This window comes from Quercus robur, chromosome 6 (genome assembly GCF_932294415.1).
Source record: "Quercus robur chromosome 6, dhQueRobu3.1, whole genome shotgun sequence".
In the NCBI taxonomy this organism is placed as follows: domain Eukaryota; kingdom Viridiplantae; phylum Streptophyta; class Magnoliopsida; order Fagales; family Fagaceae; genus Quercus; species Quercus robur.
The window spans coordinates 3,501,023-3,506,605 of record NC_065539.1 but is presented as its reverse complement, the minus strand read 5'-3'; the positions used below and the strand labels follow the sequence as shown (position 1 = coordinate 3,506,605).

Here is a 5,583-nt window from a genome sequence, read left to right as displayed (position 1 = left end):
ATTCATTAGCAATTATGCATCATCATTATTATGTCACTAGAATTCATTAGCAATGGGGGCACAAAAGATTAAAGCCTTATAGCTTAAATTGTTAGTACTTTTAATCTTTCATTCCCCATTGTAATTATCAAATTATCAAAATAAAAATAATAGGGTTGTGGTGCTCTTTAACTACAACTTCTTTGAAATTTTTCTAACAATTTTTTGGTCTTTTTTTTACAGCTTTATCTCATTTTTCAACTGTACTGCTTGGTATTTTGATAAACTGCTTAGCCTATTTATCACAATTTCATTTCCCATTGTAATCATCAAATTATCAAAATAAAAATAATAGGGTTGTGGTGCTCATTAACAACTTTTTTGAAATTTTTCTAACAATTTTTTTGTCTTTTTTTACAGCTTTATCTCATTTTTTCAGCTGTACTATTTGGTATTTTGATAAATTGCTTTGCCCGTTTATCAAAATAATAATAATAGTGCCTATAATAGGGTGAAGTTCTCCTATGTCATTAATAATAATAATAATAATAATAATAATAATAATTGCCCTTTTCTATATTTTATCTGGACTAGTAAAAGTTAGTACATATTGGCCACCGTATCTCTTCCCTCCATCTCCATCTCTCACAATCCAAACATAGGTTAAAGGCTAACTTCTTTTTTTGAGGATAAAGTTAAAGGCGAACTTCAAGAAGCAAAAAGAAGGTGATTAATAATCATCCTATTAACATTTGTTTGAATTTAACAGTGTAATTGCATGTTTGATAATTATCGATATGATATATAATGCTACTTAATATTGTTGCATCTTGGTTATTCAGGTTATTTCCATTAAAGAATGCCCCTGCAAAAGAAAAGTATGTCTTGCTCTTCACTTAAACCAGTTGCATCTGTCTCTGTCTTGATTTCTCATTCCTCTTCATTTTTTTAGTCAGTTTGATTTTTTCTTTCAAAAACTTTGGTTTGAAATTCCTTTAGTTGCACAGCATTGAAATAGCATGTTGCATGATTATAGATAAAATGCTAATGTGCCCGCTGGCATTACTATAGGAAGTAGAGGTTTATCTATAGATCTTTTGTAGCAGGGGTTTTGCAATATAGAACTTCAAAGAAAAAGATCTATAGCTTTTTCAGTGGGGTAAATTATAGTGAATAGTACTTTAAAGTTCTAAATTTACTAAGCATAAACAGTAAAGTATATAGTAAAGCTCCAAATTTCAGCTTTTAAGGACTCCCTTAAGGCTCTTTTTGATGGGTTATCAGCCGCTTGAATTTTTATTTATTTATTTTTTTTCCGAGAAGAGGATTTGAAGCTTTGTAAGTCTCTGAGAGAAGGATATTCCTCTAAAAATCAAGTATGTCTGTCAAAAAAAAATTTCAGTTTTTTAAAGCATGAAATGTGGCTGCAATGAAATAAGTCAGCATTTGCCCATTACAACAGTCAATTCAAGCACTTAATGAGCAAAAACCCTTTTAAAATATAAATGTAAATAAAAATCACAATATGTTTGAGGGAGGTCAACAATCTAGTCTCAAGCTTAGGATGTTTTCGTTTTATTTTTTGGTTAAGAGGAACTAGCATTAAAAAGAGACTAAGAAACAGAGCCCAGGATTAACTTTGGGAAACAAACACCATAAGTTTCCTAAGAGAAAACTGGAAGAACACAATCAAGGGGAAGGGAGTAATACAAAAGGGGATTCACTTGGCAACAACCCATCCTGGCAAGAGAGTCCTCTGTCTTGTTAGCCTCCTTGTAGCAGCACTGAAGCTTGAAATTACTGAACTATTGAAGATTAGTCTATTTGAAGATTTATTAGTGAGAAGAGAGACAACTTCTCACTAATTATGCTCTCTAGAGAGGTCTTCCACCCTTAATCACATCTACTTAATTTGAGATATGGATACTTTATGAGATATCCTTGTTATGAAATATTCTTTTATATGATGTCGATTGCATTCAGTTTTGCCTATTTGGATGAATATAACCTCTGCAAGCAGATTGATTCTGTTATGATTAGAATTTAGTAATATGCTAATGAGCTCTAGTAAAAATGATACATGCTCCTCTTGTAAATGCAACTTAAAGAGGAAGGGCATTGCTTTAAGACCTATCACTGTGTATGTATGTAATTTTTTTTTTTTTTTTTTAAATGATAGCTGTGTATGTAACTTACTAATAAGATAATAATAGATCAAATATATACCAGGACTAAAATAGCAATACATGCAAATTTAGGGTGAATAATTTGTATGTCTTTTTTCTAATGTGGTTTTATTTGTTCATGCCTATATTCATGTTTAAGCTCTTCAAGTTCTATATTTAGGTTCATGTTAGTATTTTAATTGGTAATCAATACAATCATGCCCAAGTATGTTATTCTAACAATATTGCACACTTTGTTGAGTTCACTGATGTCACTGGAATGATATGTGACTATGGAATGTGCATCTATTCATGCCTTTTGGGATATTGATATTCTGGCAACCTGGTATTTATTTATAATCAATTTGGACAAATATAGTTGTTGCTATTATTCTAATCCGAATGAAAATAATTTTGGAACAGGGTGGCTAGAATCCATGACATCATTAACAAGAAAGGAGAGAGAGCAGGATTTATGACTTTAGGGGAGTTGGCTAAGGACCTTAAGTAAGTCTTTCAACTTTCAAATCCGTTTCACCACGTGTATATTGCAAGACACCATAATAACACTAGGATTTACTCACAAGAATCTCCAAACCTGATTCATTTAAACCAAACATAATGGTGGACTGTAGTATTTTTATTCCTTAAAAAAAATGGTAAAATCAAAACCTATTTAATTAGGTGTGGTGGTCAGAGTTGACAATATTGAATGATACATAATACGATACGTATTGTGCACAAAAAGTTGATAAACATATCTACGATACATAAGTATGAATCATATTTATCAGACTATACATAAACATATGGTTTAATTTAGGTTTATTATTAAAATTTGAGCTTTGACTTAAAGCTCAAATGCTCTTCTACTTGTTTTTAAATAAAATTATTGAGCTATTACAACTTTAGCCCAATACAAATCCTTGACATGAGTTTTTTCCCTAAAATTTTAGACCGTCATATTTGCCAACTGCCCCCCAGACCCTTTTCCTCCACACTCTCTCTCTCTCTCTCTCTCTCTCTCTCTCTCTCTCTCTCTCTCTCTCTCTCTCTCTCTCTCTCTCTCTCTCTCTCTCTCTCTCTCTCTCTCTCTCTCTCTCTCTCTCTCTCTCTCTCTCTCTCTCTCTCTCTCTCTCGGATTTCAGGTGAAGCTCTCATTTCTTTCCAACTTTAACTCAAAAAACTTTTTTGTTTTAACTTAGTCGCAACCTTCAATCCACGAGACCACAAGTGATAATTAAAGTATAATTAAAAATTTATTTTGACTTATATACTATGTCTTAACACTTTTACATTTGATAAATTTAAATGTACTTGTTATAAATATATTTTCACTTGATTTATTTGGTTAGTTTTGTCAAAATATTATAGCATAAGGGATAATTAAAGTAGTCATTAGTTGCATGTGTTACAATTTTATAATAAATATATTATTTATATATCTATATTATAATTTTTCCATAAATTTTATACTGTGTCTGTGTATCTTACCATGCATGATACCTAACAATGAAAAAATGATTTACGATACAATTTTCATTTTGACAACTGTAATGGTTGTTCATGAAATTTTATCGTATGTTTGAACATGTGCTATAGTCGAAAATTTGATTTTATTTTTTGTTTTCATTGCTGGTGTTTGTTGCTCAACAAAGGAAACACAGTTGTGACTCATATCTAGTTCTTTTTGGGTTTCACATCTTGATGATGAAGTCAAACTTTTGGACTAGAAGGTGGAATTTGTGAATTTTATTTTCTCGTGTAGAAAAATACTTAATGATTTTTCAATTTGCTTCTGGCCCAGGGCTTTGGGAGGTATTTGGAACGCATTGGCTGAAGTTAAAGTAAACAAATAGTCATGCTGATTGTCAACTATTTGCCTATGATGGCTATCTCAAGACAAAACCCAATCTCTTGTAGATTTTTGTAAGTAACATCTGCACACGAGTGCTTCGTTAATATGGGAATTCTCTTGATAACATGAACCAACGGAAATTCAATTTTGTAATTTGCATAGATTATACTCTCAATGCCATGCTAGGTATTGTTCTTGAACTTTGATGTTTTAACTTTGATGCTAGGTTTGTTGTTACTTACTATCGACATGTTGCCTTTCCCTTGGTGCACTTTTATTGTTTCTAATGAATCTGATCACACTTCTCTTATATAAGGCTTAACGAATTGATGTTTATCCTGTAATCTGGAAGTCAATTTAGTATGTTGATGCATCAGCAATGAAAGTTGTTGTATATATAGGTATATACAAGGATAGGTTGTAATAATGATGTTTGAGTTTGGAGAATATGGTTTCATAAAGTGAAAATTCTAGAACAGTGAAAATTCAAAATTTTGAATTTTCTGGAATTTTCTGCAGAATTTTCTAATAACTGTTTAGAAAGGTTGAAGATGTTTCAATTTTTGTTAACTGTTTTATGAAAAAATAACTAACTCTTCATACGTGCCTTTTCATGAGACATAACCCTATGGGTATAAATGGAGACTTATGTTCACTTAAAAAAATAACTAACTCTTCATATGTGTCTTTTCATGAGACATAATCATATGGGTATAAATGGAGACTTATGTTCACTTGGAAAAAACCCTTTAGCAAGAAATCCTGTGGTCATTCTCCAAAATTGCTATCTATAGAACCTAATATCTTGGTTGTATCCTGGAGACAAATTTACAATAACCCTTTAGCAACAAAAGTATGGGGGACAAATATTGTCTAAGAAAAATGATATAATGTCTCCAAGTTATCTATTTTCTGTTTGTCTTTTATGTTAATCTTGTTCTTCCATTATTACTTTGTATAATATCTCCAACAAAAGTTGTATACATATACGGGCCTTTGCATAACTATCATGTGTATTATACTTTTTTTTTTTTTTCCCCTGTAGAAAAAGTAGAGGTACAATAAGAGAGAGATGGGACAAAAAAATCAAAGTTGAAAATTTTACAAAAATTTAGATGAAAGAATATTTGTATTTAACCTAGAAGTTGAAAGAACCAAAAACCCATTTGCCTTCAAAATGGGGTCACCAATGCTGCACAAAAGAGTTTAAAGCATCCCAACAAATTCAGTATTAATCTTTTCTATTCCATTTGAATATTCTTTATTCATTCTTTCTTTAGTCTTTTTTTCCATGGTCATATTTTCTTGTTGAATTTGCAGTTACTTTTTAGCTCTGCTCATGCTCTTCGGCACAGCATTCTCAAGAAAAGAAATTCCACTCATTTAATTCTTTTTCTTTTTCTCTTCCATAATGACATTCAACGTGGTCATGATATTTGAACTCACACCTTCTTTGCTCTTTTGTTTGATCAATTATTTATTTTTGGCCTCCCTGTCTTCTACAACACTTTGACCAAAATTAAAGGTCCTGTAAAATGTTAGCATTGGAATGGTGTCTTTAGGATTATTCTACAACAGTAG

General features: G+C 31.2%; 1 long non-coding RNA gene across 1 annotated transcript; it reads left to right on the top strand.

The window, feature by feature from the left end:
• Nucleotides 1–603: 603 nt before the first annotated feature.
• LOC126689627 (uncharacterized) lies at nucleotides 604–4,351 on the top strand. Its single transcript, XR_007644558.1, has 4 exons — nucleotides 604–705; nucleotides 822–857; nucleotides 2,568–2,651; nucleotides 3,952–4,351. It is a non-coding gene; the product is annotated as an uncharacterized LOC126689627 (long non-coding RNA).
• Nucleotides 4,352–5,583: the final 1,232 nt, after the last annotated feature.